The 22,299-nt window shown below is 46.8% G+C and overlaps 1 protein-coding gene across 1 annotated transcript in view; it reads left to right on the top strand.

Moving 5' to 3' along the window:
* Nucleotides 1-3,127: 3,127 nt before the first annotated feature.
* The window catches only part of LUZP1 (leucine zipper protein 1), a 31,953-nt gene continuing 12,781 nt past the window's right edge, over nucleotides 3,128-22,299 (top strand). Inside the window, exon 1 of the mRNA XM_053998699.1 lies at nucleotides 3,128-3,223. The gene's annotated coding sequence lies outside the window, so the exon portion shown is untranslated. The remainder of the gene's footprint in view (nucleotides 3,224-22,299) is intronic.

Genomic DNA, 22,299 nt, shown 5'->3' with positions numbered 1-22,299 from the left:
GTTAGAAATTAATTCAACAAACATCAGGATCTTATCATGAATCTAATCTTCTAAATACTTAAAACCCAAACACCTGGAATCAGGTAATAACAGGAGAATCTCCACTTCTAATTGGCTGGCTTATAAAACACTGGGCTAATTCAACTCACTGTAGGCAGAGAAGTATTCACTCTGAGTCAGTTGTCTGGCAGTTTGATGAACGGAACAAATGCCAGAACTGGTGGAGAACAAGCAGCACATACACACAAGTAATTTTAGGAGGGACATACAACTGCATGTGTCAGCAACAGCAAGATAACTCAGACACCTCACTTAAATTCACCATACAAGCAGAGAGAGTAGAATAGCAAGAATACCTGAAGTTCAGGGACTTCATGAACTGGAAGATGACTCAGATAGACATTTTTAATAACCACTGAGAAATCTGCTCTCTGTAAGTTTGGCTAATCCCTTTTGACTCTCCTGCCTCTGGTATTGGTGGCATCCTAGAGCCATCCATTTTTCACGTTATCAGGCTGTGCATAAGATGCATGAGTTACTTTTATTTGTTTTAAGCTACCACACCCATATGGATCCTCTGTTGTCAAACACACTGACAGCTTCTGCTGCTTCCCCATATCATTTGTGATTTTATTGTGTTTGTCATTTCTCCTTGCCCATCATCTCTGGTCACACCTACCCACATTACTTACACCCCACTCCCTTGGGACTATGCAGCCTTTCTATCAGTCATTGTGGGGACACCTGTGGCAAGCACATTTCTCTCTCTCTCAGGATTTTTTATTGAGGTGCACAGAGAGAAATGAAAGAGAAAACAATTTCTATTTCTGCTCCTTGTTTTTCTCTTGTGGAATGTGTTTGGAGGTTTGCTCAGCCAGCTTGCAGCCAGCACCTGGGGATCAGCAGGCGTGGATGTCTGCACAGCAGCAACAGTTGTTTTAGAATCGTCTAAGATACACAAGGTTCCCCTGGATGCCTTTGGTCCCTTGGGTGAAGGCATGAGTGCTCTCCTTATGGGGAGGTCTAGTGCCACCCTTCAGGAAATCATTGTGCACCTGGGTCTCATTGATGCAGACTTCACAGGGCAGATCTGTGCAATGGTTTCCACACCCACCCCCCCATCACGATCACGTCGGGGTCACCACTTGTTGTAGATGTCGGTGAACCCAATGGGAAGAATGGTGATATCTAACTCCATTTCAGAAGGCTGAATGATTTCTTTATTATAATTATATTATAATACATTAATATGCTATATAAAAGAGGATACTAAATACTACATGCTACTTTCTCTAACTGTCATATCTAACTAACTCACAACTTGTGACCCTGTTCTCCAGAGCCCAGACACAGGTGGATCCGATTGGCCATCAGGCCCAAACAATCCACCATGGTCCAACCAAGCGCTCACTCAGGGTAAACAATTCTCCAAACACATTCCACAAGAGAAAAACAAGGAGCAGAAATAGAAATTGTTTTCTCTTTCATTTCTCTCTGTGCACCTCAATAAAAAATCCTGAGAGAGAGAGAAATGTGCTTGCCACAGACATCTGGGGGAAAAGTTTTCTACCAGTGGTGCTGGCACCCTGCTTTGGGTTTTGGAAACCCAGCACCCATCCTTCCAATACAAGAGATAAGCATAGCAACCATGCCTCAGGCTTTGGTGAGTTCTCATTGTCAGTAGTGCAAACAAGAGCAAATGCTCACTAAGGACTCAGAGACACCCCTCAGCCTCCTGTGCCACAGATGCCAGCAGCACTGGCACACCGAACTGCTGCTCGAGGGAAAGCACAAGGTGTGAGGTAAATCCTGACCCACCCAGCATGAGTGATGGAGGGAGGTGACAGCAAACAAACTGAGCTGAGCTGATAGAGGAGAAAGAAGCCCCTCACCAAAGTGGCAGCTGAACCAACTGCCAGGTGGGGTCTGCAGTGTGAGAAAGAGAGTGAATGGAAACCCAGTAAATGATAAATGTCAAATCTCTGGATCCAAGTGAGAGACAACCTGCCTGCTCTGTGTCCTGCAGAAGCAGCATGGCTGCAGCTGGTGGTATAGTGCTCGTGGCAACAAGGGCTGCCACTGCCCCGGCTGGTGTTTTGAAGAAAAAAGCTTAGTGGTGTGATGTTAGACACTTAGAAATTTCTGTCCCGGGAAAGGAAATGACGTACAGGAAAACTAAGGAAGCTCTGGCTCCTCTATGATAAAGCAATTTTTTTCTTTAATATTTTTAATGATGGGGACTTAGTGCAGTCAGAGGAAGCTGCAGAAAAGTACAGAAAAGGACAAGTGGAATGAGGGATGTGACAAGGTGAGGAGGCAGCCCCCCTTTTTCCCCAGACGCCCCCACAACGGTCAGTAGGTTCCGAGCCTGTCACGTCTTGCTGCCTGGCCGGGAGGCTGGAATTGCTCACCGGCCTCTGACCACGTCTGCTGTGGACCCAGCTGGGCAAGGGCAGCGCGATGCTGTGCAGAGCACCGGGCACACTCCCGGTGTCCTTCACCTTGCCACCCGCCCGGTCAGCAGTCCCGGGCTCTGCTCACCGCTCAGCTACACCAGGAGCAACTTTTCCCGGTTAGTGCTGGGGGAGGTCTCTTGTCTCTGATCCCATCTCGGCATCCCCAGGCTGCAGATACCAGAGGTGGAACCAACCAGAGCTGGATTGACCACCAAGTCCCAAACTCTCCAAGAGATGGCACTAACGGGGGGATGCGGCGGGAGAGGAGGACAAAACCTCCCTGGGCCACCTGGCGCGGGGCTCTGCCCTGCTTTTAAAGAGCCGGGACCGGTACCGCCTGCCCCGACACCAAAGCCCCGAGGCAGCGGCAGCCCCGGGCCGGGTCCGGAGAAGGGGCTGTCCGGCAGGCTCCGGAGCACGAACCCACCGTGGAACCAGCCACGGCAGCGACACCAAGCCCGCCCAGCTCCGCGCTGGGGCCTTGCGGAAAGTTTCCCCTCCCCGCCCCAAGCGCCCTCCGACCCCCCCAAAATGGCGGCCGGGGCCTGCCCGCCCCTCAGGGCCGGGGGCGGGCGCCGCGGAGCCGCACGGCGGCCGGGCCGGGCCGCCAGCCCCCGCCCGCTGACGTCAAGCACCGCCCGGTACCGCGGCCCTCCCCTCATTGTCAGCGCCCGCACCCGTCGCCCGAGTCCCGGAGCCCCTCGCGGGCTGCGGCTGCCCAAGCCCGGGCTGGGAAGGAGCGAAGCCCGGCCGCTCCTGCTGCCCAGGTAGGCAGAGATGGGCGATGAAGGGGCGGAGGGCGGGGGGTGCCGCAGACCGGCGGGGCGGGGAGGAATTTGAGGCATCCGCTTTGTCTTTGACCGCCGCCGCCTTTCCCGTCCCTTCCCGTGCGGGCAAGCGGGTGCCTCAAGGCCGGGTCGCCCGCGGGTGGCGGCGGCGGCGGGGACCCCCCGCGGGGGACCCGGCCCTGAGGCGCCCGCCGGGGCCTCGGCTCCCGCTCGGAAATGGAGCCGCCGTCGGGCTCCTTCCGACGGGACCGGAACAGCCGCTTTCCTGAGCGGAGATCGGCCCCGTCCCCGCCCGGGAAGGGCACGGTCCCACCGCTCCTCGCTGTAGCGAGCTGCCCGCAAGGAAGTTCCTAAACCCATTGGCTGGGGCTTGGTTGAGATTTTGGAGGTTTCCAGGCACTTAACGCCTTTTCTGTGGATAACCTTTTTTTTTTTTTTTTTTCCTTGCTGCAGCCACATACTCCCTTTCCTGTTGCTTATTTTTCATGAATTCCCCCTTCTTTCCCAGCCCGCCCACGTTTATCATATAATTAATAACGTTCTTTTATATATATGCTTTTCTGATGCTCTGACTGTTAATCACTTCAAACTTCTTTGCTCCCCTGTCGTGAGGGAATTAATTGAACGAGCATTGTGAAACTTTTCTTTGCCTCTTTCAAAAATTTCTGAAACTTCCCTCATTTGGCTTTGTCAGGTGTCCCATGTGCTGGCATGTGAAGCCAGTGGCACAGCAGACCTTTGCTTGTTGTCCTTGGTGATTGCGCTTTCATTGCAAATCTGGATTTTTTTTCCCCTTTGTAATGCTACATCTGAAGCCTTTAAACCAATTAAACACAAGTTAAAGTTACCACCCCAACTAATGAGCAGTTTGAGTTAGGTGCAGTGGGATTAGGTTTTAACTGGTGCGTAAATTCTGTTAAAATATTCCACAAAATCGGGGGAAGGAGCGCTCGTCACTGCCGTGTGTGCTGCGGTTGTTACTTATCGAGTCTCTCGCCGAGAGCCGCTGGGGTGGGTGAGCGCCTCTCACCACAGTGATGACAGTGGGAAGGAGGATTTTTACAACCTGGAATCGTCTGTGGTATTCCGTGTTTAGAGGGAAAAAATGCAGTAACTTCCCACATGCCTACAGCCTCATGGCAGAGGTATGCATCTGCTGACCTGCAGGACAGTGAGGGGAGGCGTCGTTCCCCAGTGTTACAGTCTGTGCGAGTACAGAACCAGCAGCTCTGTGCTCCCAGTAGCCAGCTGGCATATTTCAGCAGGGACAGCGTGCGCTGTGGCTGGTTTGCATCTGCGGCACTTGCAGAAGTGTAATTCCTCCGTTGTATCGGCTCTGCAGCAGTAAGGACTGCACAAAACAGTCGGCAGTGCCTGCCAGGCTGACACCCCCACTCCAGGAGCCCCGATACTTGTGCAGGGACCTGGTGTGCAAGAGCCCTCCTGGGCATGGGACCCCTGGACGCCTGGGGCTGCTCAGGGCAGCCAGCCCTCTGTAGCACTGTAAGGAGGAGGAGGATATGGAGAGCTGATTGCTGTGTTTCTTTTGTATATGTGTCTGAAAGTTCCTGGGGGAAGGAATGAGTTGAGGTAGAAGGAGTGTGGGAGAGCAGCACAATTCAAGAGTAATCAGGTCCCCATTAACTAACCCCTGCATCTCCTGATCTAAGTAGTTCTTCAACCTCAGCTTCCTCATAATGCTATGAAATAGTAAAGATTCTGCACTCCAGTACAAGTCAGTCTGACCAATGCTGACTTCCTAAGAAGTAGAAATAATTTACAAGAGCATAGACTTTTTGCTAGCCTTCTGGCTGTGTTCTGAAAATTGCCCAGTTGAGAGTAAGTTAGTGATTTTCTTTGTTTAATGTGGAGCTAGGAATTGTAGGCAAAAATAACTCGTGTTAAAAAAGAGAACTCTCAAATGTGGCTTTTACAAGAAATTATAATATTTAAAAACCCAGTATGCCTTGCAATCTAGGCCACATTATTTTGTATGTTCAAATGGGTTGGTGATCACAACTTTGAGTGTGACCTGAGCAGAGTGTTGTACCCAGGGTCTCTGAGGCTCTGCATGTCCTCCGTGAAATGTTTCCTTCCCACCGTGGGCTGCAGTTGGTGAGGAACCAGAGGCCTCTTTCCTCATGGAGTTTTTCAGAAAATATGGCTGGCATTACTGAGCGAAATGACATAGAAGGACAATTTTGATACAATTGTTACACTAAAATGAAGCATCGTTTTTATTGGAAGATTCCCACAAGGGTGATGATTCGTAGCAGTAATATGTTTTACACTAACAAGTGGACTGCAGATCATGGGAGCCCTTAAAACGTGTTGGAACAGAGAACCTTTGTTGTGATGATCATGGCATGGTTACATACCTCTTCACACGTCTAAGGCCTGCTGTACAGACTTTTTGCCTTGGGTAATGCCTGTATTCACACACATGAAGTAGAAAGCATGAATATTTTCCAATACTTGGTGACAGCTGATGAGCAGGTGTTGCTTGCCAGCACTTCTTGCATTCCTGAAGTTGGTGGTTGACTTTGTCCTTCCACACTGTTATTCTCTCTGCTTTCAATGGGCTGAGTCTTTGGAGGGTTTTAGTCTTTTAACTTGATCTCCTCTTCCCTCTATAGCCACCAAAGGTGTGAATAATCTCCCTGTCCAAGCTCATCTGTTTGCCAGGGTAACGGGCTGGCAGCCTTCTCCTGGTGGTGACTGCAGCCACTCACTGCACACACTGTGGACAGTTAATCTCTCTGGATTTGAGGGTTTGGGGCTGGTGACAGAATCAGTTTGGTAGAAAACCCACAAACCATTTGCCCTTAACTGTCCAGATTTAGGAGCCTTCCTAACCACCCTGACTGAAAAGGCATGCCATTCCCATGAAGTCGGTGGGGTTTGGGTTGATTCAGCAGCCTGAAAACCAGTGTTTTTGAAATGATCAAATATAAAGTGTGGCATTGGATGTCAGCCATCAGAATGTGGCAATTTAGGCCTTAAAGCTTTTGTGTCTCTGGTGGTGTCTTAGGTTTTGGCAGTGATATTCCCCTGCTGAGGCCCTAATCTGGGCAGATAAGGGGTTGTAAGGATGCCTCAGCCCTGTGTGCTTTAACCCTCACCAGGGTGGAGTAAGATATGCAGGTGCAACACACAGCTTTACCTAAGCGTGACAGCAGCATGCACAGAAGCGTGAATTCTGTGCACAGGCAGTTTCTGTTTCCTTTTCTGTAAAAGGAGGCTGAGAATATTTTGGTGCTCTCTTGTGATGGTTGTGCAGCAAATGTAACATTTGTGTTCCTGAACATTTGAATTTCACATAGAAACACATGACAGAAAGGTGAATGCACCCTGTGAGTGATTGTCTGAAAGGAGAAGGGAGTGTTTAGGAAAAAAAGGGTTTTAATGTTGTACTTAGCGCTCAGCCTACTCTGCAGCCTTGTCTCTTCTCGTAGTAAAGCCCCTTAGGATCCAGCCCAATAACCACAGGAATGAAATGTATCACTTCCTTGCTTAGGAACAAAGTTGCCAATACACAGGTATAAAGTATAAGAACAGATAAGCTGGTAAGTTTATTTCTGTGTGACAGTGGGCGGATGAGAGTGGCTGCTTGCTTTTATCAAGTTGGAGGAGAGATGGATTTTCACATCCTCTCCAGTCATGGATCTGGGAAGTGCTACATCAGTGCAGGTGGGCACTGTGCCTGGAGAAGGTGGGTTTGCCTTTCCCCTTGTGCTAACTACTTTCTCCTCCAAATGCCCTTTCTAGCCCTACCCCAGCTGACAAAAACTTCATGCAGCCGTATTCAGAGAGTTGATCTGGTGAAAACCCCCCACTTCAGCCTCCCCCCACTCCCTTTAACCCTGCCTGATTCCCAGCCTGGCTGTAGGGCTGCTTTACTCTGGCCAAGGGAGGGGAGCATGAAGCTAGAAGGAGGCACAGTGCAGGGCCACCTGAAAATGACTATAAAACTTAAGTTATCTGGTCCAAAGTCTGTGAAGTCACTTGTGCAGTAATAGCATCTCTCAAGCATCTAAGCATTGCTGTCTGCCTTGAAGTCTCTGTCACCACCATGCTTTCACAGTGAGATTGGATGTGCTACCTTTGCAAAGTTCCTGCTTGCACAAAGTGCTGCCCAGGTTTGGGCAGAGGAGTAGAGATATCATGTTTAGAGGACTTCAGTGGAAAATTTTCTACATTTATTAAGTCCCAATCTTTTTGGCCCTGTTTGTCAGAGCTTCATTGAATTGAGCAAACTTCAAATGTCCTCCTCACAAAGTAACTTCAGAGTCCTATCATCTGGGCTCTGAGCAGCTGTATTGAACATGGGCCAGCAAAGTGCACTGGTCTTACGTGTGTAAATACTTTGTGTGAGCTGGAAACTTCTGTATGGCTGCTCCTTGGCCTGCTGCAGCATAATAGCTGTCATGCTGCCCTGCCCTGCGTGTCAGGGGACCAGCTGTCCACAACCCAGCCATGCTTACTATCCTCCCTTGGCTGCAGGTGCAGGCAGACTGGCCTGGTTCCACGGTTCCATGTCTGCTTCTGGCAGGTGGGCTCCTGAGTGCTCCAGGATGAAGTAATGGGGGACATGCACTGTCAAGTGTGGATACTTCCTCATCACTCCTCCTTGCTGTCTGTCCTGGTTTGTGGGGAATGTGGTGGTTTAGCTGCTTCAAGTCACAAAGGGGAAAGTGTAGGCTTTAACGATTTTTAATCAGTAGTGGGTGGACAAGCCCCTGCATGTAAACATTTATAGTTCTGAATTTACTTAGCTAATTGGTTTTTAAGTCATAGTTTGACCTGCTGTACTGCCCAGGCCATAGTATCAAACCTTACTTAGTATTGAATTAACTCATTAACTCAGCTGGTTTTGAGGTTTGTGATTTCAACTTGCAAACTTGATGCCTCGAGGGGGGGAGGGGGCGTTGATCTAAATAAGATTTTTTTGCCACAAAAACCCCGTGTACCTTGCTTGGATTTATGATTGTTTGGCTCAGGAGTAGTAGGACTGATTTCATTCAGACCCCTTGCAAATAGTGTTGTGGCTATCCTTGATTGTGCACGGTATGCCTCTGAGAAAGCAGAGCAGCAGGAGATGAGAACCAAGGCTTTCTTAGCCCTGGTAGGATTCGTCTTTGGTGGTTAATATTACAGAACCACTGGAGCTTGGGGCTCATGTGTCAGGCTGCACAGTAGGAGAGGAAAGCATCTGTGGCTGTAGGCAGGTGATGTGAGAGGGCTGCCTGACCTGTGCCATGGCACAGCAGTCCTGTGGGGCAACTGAGGAAGGTGCTTTCTGGTGACACACATCACCTCTGCTCCAGGACAGCAGCTCTCCCACTCTGGGATCCAGTGGGCAACATGCAGCAGGTCATCCCAGTGACTGCTCCCATCTCCCCTGAGGGTCCTGGAGCAGGTGACTGCAAGTACCCTGCACTGGAGGTGCAAGTGCCAGGGTAGGTAAAGGTGGTGTGGGAGCAAAAGAGGGAGCATGTTGTTGTGTGGCATGGCAGGGCCTGTGTTCCTACTTCTCATGTAAGTGTTCTAATTGACCTCTAAAAATGGTGGCTTCATCCTAAGCTGAAAATGTCTTTCTGCATGACTGATCACGATGAACATAAGCTCAAGCAACTCTTAATTAGCTCAAGAATGTTTCTCTTTAACTTGAATGCTTACTTTTCACGTTTTCCTCTGTTGCTGCATGCAATGCAGTGCTTGCAGAAAGGTAGCTCTGGGCTGTGCAGCAAGGACTCCTGACAGGGTGGTTCTGATGGTTGGTGTCGTCAGCCCTGCCACCCGTGCTGCATGCCGCACAGCTCTGCACAGATGGGAGTGACAGCTTTTGCTGCAGTGCTGCACCCTCGGTACATGTTGCAGCAAAATCTGTCAGGCACGTTCATTCTCAGAATTGCATTAATTAAAATTGCTTCTATATGCATTACCTGGCTCTTAAGGTTCAGCACTGGCTTGAGTCTTCCCCACTGGATTGATTTGAAAATCACAGGATATGTTTCTGAGGCTGCAGAGGCTCCAAGGTTGTCTTGATCATCTGATTCCACTGCAGCACTTTCAGCTGCTTGTGCCTTTGAGGTGCCTGTGCCTCACGTGGGAGTGCAGTGGGTTACCTTAAAGGGAAAATCTGATGAAACTTCTTCAAGAACTTGTTGTTACATGTGATATCTTAGTGGAATTTACCGGAATAGAATGGAGATTCCTGACCTAGGATCTGGAACAGAGCTGCAAAAACATTAATGTCTCAGGTAGTATGAATCATTTGGAGATATGTCTGTTTTTACTGGAAAACAATAATTCCTGGATGATAATAAATAACTAGTAGTACTGCTTTGTGGTGAGAATTTGAACTTAAAGCAATTGAGAATTCCTAATGAAGTCTCTCACTCTTCTGTCTGCATCCTCTTCTGTATAGCTGCTCTTCAGGATTGTTTTTAATTTTGCTGAATGTGACTAATGTCCTTGCATAAAGGTATCCTGTGTAAGGTGGGTGTTGATGTTTCTGTGTGAGTTTTGGCTGTTAGTATATTGTAAACTGCCTACATATGCTCTAAAATTCTCTGGATGTTACCTTTTATGCATTGGGCAGAGCATGGAAACAAGAAGCACAGTTTGGAATAGATCTTTTCCTTTTGTCTGTAACCACTGTCAGAGGGGCTGTGAGGGGAACAGCAAGTATCAGCAGTGCTTTGGGAAAGCTGTAAAATTGTGTGTGTTTGAAGGTGACTGCAGGATCAATGCTGCAGTGGAGCATTACTGTGGAGCTGCGGAGGTGGGGAACTCCTTTCCAGCAGTGATGGGAAGATGGGGAGGCTCTTTGGGGTGTACTCTCTGCAGAGCACAGACCACAGACAGGCTGCTGGTAGCTGGTGTGTAAGAGCTGGCTGAGAGGCTGGCTGGAGGTGCAGGCAGGCAGAAACAGCTGTGCCCTGCTGACTGCCTTGATTGCCAGGTGGCACTCCTTGGATCTGGGTCACCTGCCCCTCATTTCCCTCCTCCAGCAGCAGGAGTGGCAAGCCCCATTCTCTAGCTTGCTTTGTCTGGTTGACTTATGACAAGAACACGCTCCCAAGTCCTTACACACAGATCATCTCCATTCACTTTTCCTCAGCTGCCTACGCTTTGAGATGATTTGCAGAGCAGCATGGATTTTCTCTTTTTTTTTTTTTTTTCCTTCACTTTTTTCTTTTTTTAGTAATCTCTGTCCTGTGTACCTCTAGTGACTGCTGCAACTGCTAGGGCATGTGGCTGAGAGTTCAGCACAGTCCTTGCTTTGGAACCCAGTTGTGTATGAACTGGTGGGGCACACAGAGCATCTCTCTCTGCAAAAGCAAGAGACAGACTCAGCAAAGCATTGGCAGCATGGCAGTGACTGCATGGGAGGCAGATCAAGAGAAGGCTGTTCTTTTCTACTCAGGAGTGGTGAGATGCTGTGTGAAGTGTTATGAGATTCAGGTGGATATTTCACTAGACCAGGTTGCCTAAAGCCCCATCCAACTTGACCGTGGACACTTGCAGGGGTGGAGCATCCACAGCTTCTTTGGGCATCTTGTGCCAGTGACTCACCACCTTCACAGGGAAGAGTTTCTTCCTAATATCCAATCTTAACCTACTCTCTTAGTTTGAAACCAGTGCCCACATCCCATCACCACAGTGCATGGTAAAAAGTCTGTCTGTGTCTTATAAACCCTCTTTATACATTGAAAGGCCACTATTAGGTCTCCCCTGTGTCTTCTCTTTTCCAGACTGAACAACCCCAACTCTCTCAGCACTTCTTCATAAAGGTATTACAGCCCTTGGATCTTCTTTGTGGCCTCTTGTGGGTTCCACTGTAGTCTTCCTAAGGATGCCAGAACTCCAGATGTAGTGCTCCAGGTGGGGTCTCATGAGAGCAGAGCAGGAGAATCACTTCCCTTGACCTGTTAGCTGTAATTTTTTTGATGCAGCCAAGGACCACTGTTGGCTTTCTAGGCTACAAGCACACATTGCTGGGTCATGTCCAATTTTTTGTCCACCAATACCCCCAAGTCTATATGTTGCTCTCAATCCATTCATCCACCAGTCTGAACTGATGCTGGGTATTGCCCCATTCCAGGTGCAGAAAGTGTCAGCATGGTAAATTCTGACTGAACATAAAGGAAAATAATTTTCTCCCTGAGATTGTTCTGACAGGAAACAGGGCCCGTGGGGTTGGAGCATTTCTGACCCCGGAGATTTTCACAACTTAATGCAGTCCTGAGCAACGTGCTCCAGCTTTGGACACTAATCCTGTTTGAAATCAGAGCTGGACTGAGGTTAGCTTCCTCCCCTTACTGAGAGAGAAAATGTGAATTTCCTACTCTTTCCCTCGTCTCTAGAAAGGAGCAGCATGGTGGGGGAAGCAGTGTGACCCTGTCTCAGTACAGTCACAGCAGTGCTTCCTTCCTATGAAACATCCTTCCTTCAGTCCAGGGAGTACAAAGGGAAAAAAAAACACGTAAATAACAATGCAAGTGAGCACAGTTAGACAAGAAGAGTCTTGGAGGGGATCCTCTGCTGCCATTTTTGCTTCATGCTCTATTTCTCACTCTCCGCTTCCTAAACGTGCTGCAAGAGAAGCATATGCCCTCTTGGCTCTGATCTTCATTTAGGATAGGATTCAGATAAATTAATGCTTGGCATTAAGCGTGCAGATTTTGTCATTAGCATCTTGTGTAATGCTTGCAGGAATACCTGTGCTCCAAGAGCAGTAGAATTTGTCTGTCTGTTGTCGATTAATTGACAACCTTGGATAACCAGTGGACTTAAAAGCAAATGCAGGCTGCCCTATAGAACTGCCTTGTTTAATACAAGTAAATTCAAGATTGTTGGTTTTCTAGTAGCATGTAATGAAGAATTCTAGTAGCATGAAATGGAGAATTTGGAACAAAGTTTTCCCATGATAGTAATGAGTGGAGTGGCATCTTTAACCCTTTCATGTCCTATTGACAAGAAGCTAGTGGGAGGTAGAAGAACTTTGAAGTTGGTGATGTTATTCAGCCTTGTCTGTGGAAGAAGTATAGCTCAGGACCTTCCTGATGGAAATCCTGTCCCACACTTCTGTCTCCAAACAGCTGCTTAGCTGCCTACTGAAGGAGGCAGCTGGGTGCTGAGGATGGTCTCTCTGGGAAGAACAGCTGTTCTGTTTCAGTGCCCTCCCTAGTCAAAGGAGACGCTTTATCCTCAAGCACTGAGGAGACACTTTTCCCCAAGCAAATGAGGAATTACTCTGGCCCATTTTTGGAAAGGAGGAGCAGAGGCCAGGTATCCCTCTGCTATCTCTTTCTGCACTAAGGAGAATCCCAACAGTGACTGCTGAATGCCCCAGCCAGTTACCAGACCTTGGGCCTCTGGCTTATGGAGAATATCAGGTGCCCTTGCAGCTCTTCCCTGAGTGTGTGGTGCAGGGTATGTGGCTGATCTCTGCCTGCTAGGGCAATGAGGTGCCCTCACCTTTATGTCCTGCTTACACAATGCTGTATGTCCGTGTGTGAAATGCCTGTTGTCATTTTGAGAGGCTCAGCCTGCAAGTGAATGTATTCCATCCATAAATTTGTCAAGGCTTTCAAGTGGGCAGTTTTCAGTGGCAGAGCTGCCCAGTGTCACAGTGTCATAACACCATCTTGGCAGCTTGTCTTGGAGTCTCCCCATTGTCCATGGAGTGTTAATTTTGAGGCTAAAGTCCCCACAGCTACAAGCATGCTCTCACAAAGGCAGCATGTTCCTGTTTGTAAATGTTATTTTATTTACTTTTTTGTTACCTGAGGGTATTTTCAGCAATAAATTGAACACAAAGACTACTGTTAGGATCTTCCAATCCACCCAGCTGCCCTCATTGAGCAAATCATATTTAAGAGTGATTTATAAGACATTTTAAAGTTCCTGAATACTTCCTTTCATTTGACTTCTCACTTGCCAGTGAACAAAAAAAGCTGCAGGTTGGGAGCTCAGAGAGGAAAAAAAAGCTGGTGTTTATAAGGGAGTCCAGGGTCACAATTAGTATGTGTGGTACAGCCAGGGGACAGGGTTACCAACTGTTTGTATTGGGCGGCCTTGAAGGATGTAGAGATTACTCACGGTGTGTTGTCAGCCAGCCAGCCTTCATTTACCTGCGCAAGTGGTTGTGAGACACTGCGCCCATGGTCCACCCAGTTCACATGACTCTGGGGAGAAATCAGCCAGGCTTTGGCTGCCCTGCCTGTGAGTCAGTGCCCGCAGTGCGTGGGTACCTGGCTGATGGAAGGGCGTCCTGCTGCAGCATCATGCCCCATCTTGCCTGCCTGCTCACTGTCCTGGGCACTTGCTGGGTTCAGCTGCTGCTCCTGCAGGGCAACCAAGTGGCTCTGGAAGAGACCCTGAGCTGGTGATGGCACCTTGGTTTGGTAACAGCACCCAGTGTCTTGCTTCGGAGCGTGTGGATTTCATGAATTGTGGCCAAAAGGTTTGCCTCAAGCTGGAAGTGATGCTGCTGGTGTAACCCAAGCTGGCCAGCCTTTATGCCAGAGGCATTTCTAATGGATGACATGTTCCTCCTGGACTTTTCATGACAGCAATGTTAACCCTGCTGTTCCCCAGGCAGCCCAGCTGAGGTGTACTGCTGATCTCTCCCACATATCTAACAAATATTTGTCCAAATGCTGCAGAGTGGCACAGCTGCAGTGAGCTCCAGCACGCGCTTGAGCTGCTGCAGTGCTGCCCCTGCCAGCGTGCCTGCATGCCAGGCACTGCAGCTCTCCTGACACACAGCCCTCTCACCAGGAGTTTACAGTTCAAGTCTAAACCCTGGTTTGCTCCAAGAGAGCAGCAGTGGCACCTGTAACCTGAATTAGATTCCCTGGCTTCCTCAGGGCCCTTCCATGAGTCTGAATTGCTACTAATTGCAGACTTTGTTCAGCCCTTTGCATTTCAGCTGCAAGCACGGGGCAGGCCAGGCTGCTGAGCCTGCTTGCAGAAGTACTGCTGTCCATCTATTCCAGGGTAGGGTCCTGAAAACATGCCAGCAATTTAATCTTCAGCATCTGCACTAAGCAGGGCTAGTTGTGGATTTGCATGTGTCAGGTGTTAGCCAGGCCAGAACAAGCTTCTCACAGCCAAATCAAGGGGAACAATAGTGTGCTCTGAAGAGGGATCCCCTCAGGAAGAGCAGCTCTGCAGAGACTTGGGGTAAAACTTCTACTGATTTGGGAGATTTCTGATGATCATGTTTCTTTCTAGAGGTAGGGCTGTTCTGTTCAATGGGTGGATAGCAATGTTAATGATTTATAAAGCTGACCTACAAGACAGAAGTTAAAACTGGGCTTATGCTTGAATATTGAATTTTATCAGAGTAATTAGTCCTAGCTGTCTGCTTAGAATTTTTGAGTTACAGGGTTGTCAGTAAAGATTAATGGAAAATTAAAATTTAGACACTTACTGAAATATGAATGATCATTTTTATTTCAGGTCACATTTTATTTCCTTGTGCTACCATGCCATCACTCTGAGGGTCTGTGCAGTGCCTGCTGGACCTGCTCACAAAATCCTGTGTGCACAGAGCAGAAGGAAGTGCAGGGCAAGATGTGCAGAGAGGACAGGTCAACTTTCCTGAAATGGAGCTAAAGTTGACAGTCTAAGCTGTTCCCAAAAGATCTTCCCTGCTAGTACTAAGGAGTGGGGACAATCCTGATCACATCAATGCTGCCTTATGTTTGTACAGTTCTTGGCATGGCTTGGCCTGGGTCTTCCCAGACAAGGTCTGTCATGTTTGGAGGCAAAGCAGGTTTAAAAGGGCAGGGGTTGTTCCGTGCCAGTTGGCCTTGGCACAGAGGACAGGCCTAAGCCAGGCTCATGTACTGATACAGGTGTACCCTAATGCTCTTCTTGGTTACTGATGACAGTGCAGTCTTCACCTGGCCTTAACAAACTGGGATCAGCTGGGCGATTATCTGACAGTGGTGCAGATTTTTTTTGTCTGTGGTGAATGCCTGAATATTTTTACAGCTCTAGCAGACTACGTTTTGGGTACACATGTGTCACATACAGGCTGGTTGCCTGCCTGTCCTTTCATTTTTGTCCAAGGCAGAAAATGGATGGATTGGGAACTGCAGCAGTCCAGGAGAGGCAGTAGCTATGGCAGCTCCCCAAGCTGTTCCTGTGGCAACTGTAAGAGAGCTGAAAAGCTTTCCTTTTAGCACTTAGAAACTTAATTGAATGAATTCTTCCAGGGAGAAAGTCACAAGAGTAGCCAGTTGACTGTGCTACAGAGTTCATGAGCTCGTTTTTTTGGGAGGATGTTTGGTTAATCCCAGTTTTCTGCAGGGTTTGGAGGGATCTACATGGAAACCTCTGAGTGCCTGAGCCAATCTTTTAGCCAGAAAAACTGACAGTAATCAAAGGAGTGTTCCTACAAAGCTGACTCAGATGTCCTTCTGCTCTCTTAGGAGAATTGAATGTGCCCTGTATCAGATGGGATGCAGAGAAACACACAATACTCTATAATTTTCATGCCAACAGGGATATGTTTGTAGCCATGTGGGTCTTGGGTATAGTGCGTTAGAAAGAATGTGAAGGTTAGAGCTGCCTATGCCTAATGAGCAAAATGATTCAAAGATGGTTCTGAATGCTTGAAGTTAATCTTATTATGTGTATTGTACCAGGCAGGCCTTTCCCAGCTCTATAGATGCTGCTGGATGAAAAATTGTGTGTGCATTTGGGTGTGTAGCTAATTTGCAGTGTGGCACTTGTCAGATGTGCAGTGTTAGTCCTGTTTCACCTGGACAAGTGTTTGTGACAGGACAATAAAGGAGTCCAAGAAGGTAATAAGAGCTCTACTGGATGAGAGCAATGGCTGGAAATGGACACATGGGAGGGAGGGAGAGCAACAGGGGAAGCGTGCAACCATGCAGATCAAAGGATTCTTCCAACCTGCAAGTTTTGTCTCAAGTGGTCTTGCTTAACTAGGAGTGGGTCCCTGTAGGAATGACCTTGAGGGATTTTTCTTCCATGAGTGTATCTGATTGCTGCTTTATGAACCCATGAGGACTTCTAGCTTCCATAACATCATCAGCAAGAAGTTCCCTAGTGTACCACTACATACAAGCAAAAGTAGGGCACTGAACAGAGTGAGCACAACCAGAGACAAGCAGAAGGTAACAGGATGGGACAAGGGAGTGAAAACACCAGCAGGAACTGGGATTGATGGTACTGGCCCAGCCTTCAGCACAAGCATTTCAGAAGAGGGTGGAGGGAATAGTGTTGTGCTTGAAAGGTAAGATTTATGGTGGCCAGATGAAGAGGGTAGAAGACCAAGTTCAGGAGTCAAGTGACAGTGTAGAAGAGAAGTCTGAGAAGAGCTTTTACTCTGTGCAGAATATGTGGGAATATTGGAAGTTTGAGAAGCACAAAAGATGCAGTGATGCAAGAGAGAAGAAAAGAAACAGAGGAGAAGGCACTGTAGGTCCAGCTGAGGTGCCTCTCTCCTCAGCATCCTAGCTGTAGCAGTAGCCCAAACCAGATGTTGGGGAGGAATATGAAAATAATGAATATGTATTTCCTTGTTGTCTGCTTCCAGGGACATCCCAAGTCATAGAACTTCGGGTTCTTCACATTCAATAATCTTTGACATATAATTTCATTCATTTTTCTGATAGTTTTCTGGGTCTTGCTTGCTCTGAATCTCTCCTGAATATTTTCAGTTAGTCTGGGACTTTCAGCTAGCCCATGGGTGGCTCAGCTACCTTCATGCTAGCACATATTTTGGGGCTGAAGCGATGGTGAGAGCCATGGTCCCTGAAGTCCTTTCAAACTGAGCTTGATGAAGATGGGAGGGAGGGATGGAGGGTGAAGGAGGTGGGAGACTTCTGTGTCCAGTAATTATTACAAAAGCACCACTGAGCTGGGGCTGCTTTTCCCATGCCATCTGCAGGATGCTGCCAAGTTTGTGACTCGCTGAAGAGTGCCTGCATAGTGTTTGTGAAATCAAATGTGACAGTAAAATCTGCTTCTGAGGACAGTACAAGTGGCAGCATGGGAAGAAATAAAACCTCTTTCTTAGCTTTGATTCCAGTGCAGGATGGCACATAGGAGTAGCATGCTGAGGGGCTTTGGAAGTATCAATCCATTTCTGATCAAGAGCTCCAGAGCATGGGTAACATCTTCCTTGCCATGGAGCTCCCAGGACAAGGATGCCACTAGCAACCCTCTCTTTGGCACTTGTGCAGATTAACACTGTTCTGTATTGCTGAAAGGAAGATGCTGCACCTGGTCAGCAAATGCTCAGACCTGCTTTCAGTGAGCCCTTCCAGTGTGAATCAAGCAGTGATTTCAAGGAGGAGCTGGAGGAGAGTGGCTTTGTAGAGGAAAGCAGAATCTCTGCTGTGCTGTGCACAGTAAAACACAACTGCTCAAACCCTAGTGCTACTCAAAGCATCTGCTGTGAGCAGCCGTGGATGGCTTTATACTCTATTGCTTTTGCTTTGGCCCTGCCTGCCAAAGCTCCATATAGGGAAATTTATTTTATATTGGAAGGAGAAGAGCAATGCTGAGGAGTTCACTGGGTGATTAGAGTGTTGACGTGGGGTCAGTGTGACTCAGTGCCAGATGTGCCAGATCCTCTCCAGCATCTGCAGAGCCTGCTGCAGTGTCTCACATTGCTGTGGATGCTATTTGGTGTCATAATCTGAGTTTCCTTGAAGGTTGTGGTCACTGTGGTTATTTTTGACTGCTGTCTCATTATTTCACATCTCTAGTCTCATATTGTATTAGTCAATCGTGAATCCACTTCCAGATTGCTGAGGTTTTTTCTGAGTTTTAGAATTTCCTCTCCCACTAGATGCAGCAATTTCTGAGACAATTCATCCCTCAAAACATGTGTATCCCCAAAAGTCATTTTGCCTTTGTGTTCAGTGGGTCCAGGGAGCCCCTGTCCCCTTCCCATGTAAGCAAATACATCATCTGCCTCCTCAGCTGTCTCAGGAGGTTGTGAGATGCCTGCAGGTGCATGCAGGTTTGATGTCTTTGTCTTTGGCTCTTGTTCAGTCTGTCTTGTTTTATGCCCTTTTTCTTGAGTGTTTTTCTCCTGTTCTTATGACTGTGTGTCATTGTGTCAAGTCAAGAACCAGGTGCTGGAAAGAACTTGCAAAAGGCAAAATCCTATTAAGAAAAGCTTTCCTTCCTTCTCTTTTTAACTGATTGAAGGCTCTGGCCACAGTATTGCCATTTGCTGCAATTTGTGGCACCTATGTCCTTTTTCTGTATAGATGGTAGAGAAATTTTACTTTACAAATGAAGAATGACATGCTGGGCTCCTCCCAGCCCATTTCACCCTGGGGCAGGGAAGAGAAGTCCCAGTGATGCTCTCACCACGTTAAGCTGTGATACAAGCATGATTCATCAGCAGCATTACTGTATGTGAGCATGACATGTTCACACTCCCTTGCATACGTATGCAACACCAAAAACCTTTTAATTAAAACTGTGTATGTGCACATGAGGCAGAATCCAACCAAGGCATCTAACCTATACTTCAGGTGGAAAAGTATGCATTAGAACAGGATAGTTTCATCAGCTTCTCCCTGAGCTGCTTGGCCATTGGGGACTGCTCAGAGGAACTTCCTTGCCTACCCCAGGTTTTGCTGATGTACATCCCTAGAGCTGTCCTCGTGCCTGAAGTAACTGTCAGCCATCTAATGTAATTTGAATTCATAGTCTGGAGGCTTTGCCTAAGGCTCCCTTTCCCCAGATGTGTCCAAACACTCCTAGCATTGTGTTCAATGCAAAAACACAGTTTGCAGCAATATTCTGAATAATAGTTTAACAGAAAATAGAAAAGGGGGGATCTAAGTTCACCCCAGCATTTGGGGAAGTGGAGGGAGTAGTACCAGATATATGCTTCATCCATAAGAGCATGGACAATAGCCCTGCTCTGCTCCTCACCTGAAACTGGGCCACCTGTCAGCTAAGGAATGCAAACCTCAGCCTGTGTGGTTTCACAACACAGAGGATCCCAAGGACTCAAACTCCAATGAGGCAAATTGCTTTTCTATTCTCTGATTATAGCTGTGCTTGCATCTATTGATTTTCTATTGCCTTTGATGAGTGCTGCTCTCCAGAGTCTATGGGAAACCCTGGCAATTTCAAGAGCAAACAAATAAATTAGTAAAAAGAGATTGCAGACTAAGCCATTAATAGTTCTCATTCATCTTTAGAATTGGGCAAAGCCCAAATGTACCATATATGCTGTGATGATGGCTGCTGTGACATACCAGCAGTGCCATCACTCGGAGCTCAGGCTCACCCAGCCACAGTGAGGGATGTTGCATTATCAGTATAAAAGTGCAAGCAAAAGATTAAAAAACCCAAAGATTAAATGCAAAATGTGCTTGTAAGAGATATCAGTGTCTCCTAGTACTTGACAGACGTGTGTGGCAGCTGGCTGCATTTTTATCTTGGCATAACAGAGGGCACTGTAGGAGTTGGTTCCAGCAGTTATTTTCCCACATGAGTGTTTTGGGGACATCCTGAAATCAAGAGCAGTGGGTGCCTGTGGGACTCATCCCAACAACCAAATCAGAGCAAGGAACGTGATGTGTAGGGTAAGATGCTTCTGTGCATCTGGAGATGTTCCTTATGTTCCTTAGCATTGCAGGCCTGAGGAACTCTGGCAGAGATGATGTGAGTAGGTCTCAGGTAGCAGTCATTTAATTGTTGTTCCTGAAATAGATTATTATCTCCCAATTCATAAAGTGTTTAGCTAACACAAATGTTTCTAGCTGGAGGTTTTTTCCCTCTGTTCACAGCTATGAACTGACTATGTGTTTTGTGCAGGCAAGTTAAAGTAGTTCCAGGGGAAGTTAAAGCCAACAATTCTGCTGAAGAAATATTTTCATAAAATTTTAGATAATGAGCAAAAGTGAGTGTGCAGAAAAAAATTAAATTTAAGAACATGAAGGGTAATTGAGAGTTATGACTCTAGTAAATGTCTTGAACACTGAATTCTCACAGCTGTTTAACAGGATGTAGCCAAAACCGTGCAGAGTCAGAAGAGCCCTCAAAGGCAGTCTATCTTAAACAGTGGGCGCAGGCAATTGATAATGCTAAATATAAATGTAATTAGGAGATATGCATGCTTGTTGAGGAAGATCAGAAAACCCAATGATAAATCTGTGGGGGAAATTAGAATCAGAATGAGTCATTTAAATAGTGAATGCTGGTGAATTCACTGCAGTATTTGGTATTACGTACCACTTTGAATTGGTTAAAATGTGTGAAGTTGGGGTTTGACTCCATGTGCCCTAATAAAGAACCTTTTAGATTACACAAAATGTGTTTTTCCTGTAGGTAGTTACTGGCCACATATTTTGCCTTGATATTTTGAGTAACAGGTAGTTGGAGGCTTCCCAGGCTTCCTACGTGTCTCATTTGAAGAATGTTCTTTCAAGAACTCATATCTGAAGGGATGCTATTGTGCCTCTTGGCTTAATGTAGGACTGCCTTTGTTGTTGAGATGAAATCAGGTCTTTAAGTTTTAAAGAGTCAAGAAGCACATCTGATTGCTTTTCTGAGCTTTTCCAAAGCTTTCCTCAACTTTCAGTTCATGTTCTTGAGGCATGGCCCTGGAGAAAGAGTGGCATCATTCCTGGGGGAAACAACTGCCATCCAGATACCAGGCCATGTGCCTGAGCCATGCCTGGGCTCCCTTTGTTGTCAGTGGGGGAAGAGTTCTCCTGTGGAAAGTCATGTTTCCTTGTCAAGGTCAGGTGAGGACAGCTGAGCATCTTTTTGTCTTTGAATCTAGAAGACTCTGGAGCTAAGTGAAGTGAGATGCATCAGTCTTGGGTGTGTAAATATACAGTCCAGTACCACATACAAAATAATGTCATCCCTACTGTTGTATTTCTGTTCAGTATTTCCTCTGGTACAGCCAAGAGGAGCTGTCCCTGAGCTGCAGGAATACATCAGCTGCTGCTGTGACCATTGAGCCTTCTCAGTGTGTCCAGGAATACAGCCTGCCAGAGTCTTTAATCTGATTTTATTGTTGACTGAGATGGCTCTGGTAAGCTGAACTCCCCCTACTACACTTTCCACTGCCACAGTTTACTTGCTGTTTATGAAAGTTATCATCCTCTTTTCTTCCTGTGGCTTTTTGTTTGTTTGTTTGGTTTTTTGTTTTTGTTTGTTTAGTTTTGGGTGGGGTTTTTTGTTGTTGTTTGTGTTTTTTTGTTGGTGCGTGGGTTTTCAATGGTTTGGAGTGGTTTTTTGTTTGTTTGTTTTTTGGGGCTTTGTTTTGTTTTTTTGTTGGTTTGGGTATTTGATGGGTTTTTTTTCCAAAAATTGTAAGCTAGAGGTAGGCTGAGAACTGCTCACTTTTCCAAAAGAGAGAGAAAGAGAGAAAAATATTAAATCCATACATCCATATCAGATTGTTCAGTACATTTGCAAGCTTTATCAGATTTATTTAACAGCTCCTGTTTAAATATCAATATTAATTAACAATATTAATTAGCGTTAATAATAGTCCCAGTGTTTGCGTTCTGTACCATTTGTTCTGATACTTTGGTATCATTGACAGACTGGAGAAGAACAGTCACAAACAGCCAGAGTAGTTCAGGTTGGAAGTCCCCTTGACTCCCCTTTGGTCCAAACCTTAACTCAAATCATGACTTCAAAGCGGTCACTACCTAAGATAATATTTTATATTGGTTAATTCCCCTCAGTCTTATAAATGTGCACTTTATTTGTAATGCACTGATTTGGTCTGGTTCTGTCTCCAAGCACTTAGGTTACTTCTGGCTATGCCAGGAAGTTAAAGGGCCTCCAGCTAGGAGATTTGTTGTAGATCCTTTTGTTTGTAGATCTTATTGTTTGTAGAAGATATTGCTTTACATCTCCTTCTCCTTATTAAACTAATTAGATTGAGCCTCTTTCCTCTCTGGCAGTAAATCATATGTGGGGGTTCTGGGAAGTTCCAGAGCCATCTCTGGTACAGCTCTGAATACCTCTGTGAATGTCCCACAGCCTGTCTGCACCCTTTGGCAGTGCTAGAG

Source organism: Vidua macroura, chromosome 25 (genome assembly GCF_024509145.1).
Source record: "Vidua macroura isolate BioBank_ID:100142 chromosome 25, ASM2450914v1, whole genome shotgun sequence".
In the NCBI taxonomy this organism is placed as follows: domain Eukaryota; kingdom Metazoa; phylum Chordata; class Aves; order Passeriformes; family Viduidae; genus Vidua; species Vidua macroura.
This window is presented reverse-complemented; position numbering and strand designations above follow the sequence as displayed.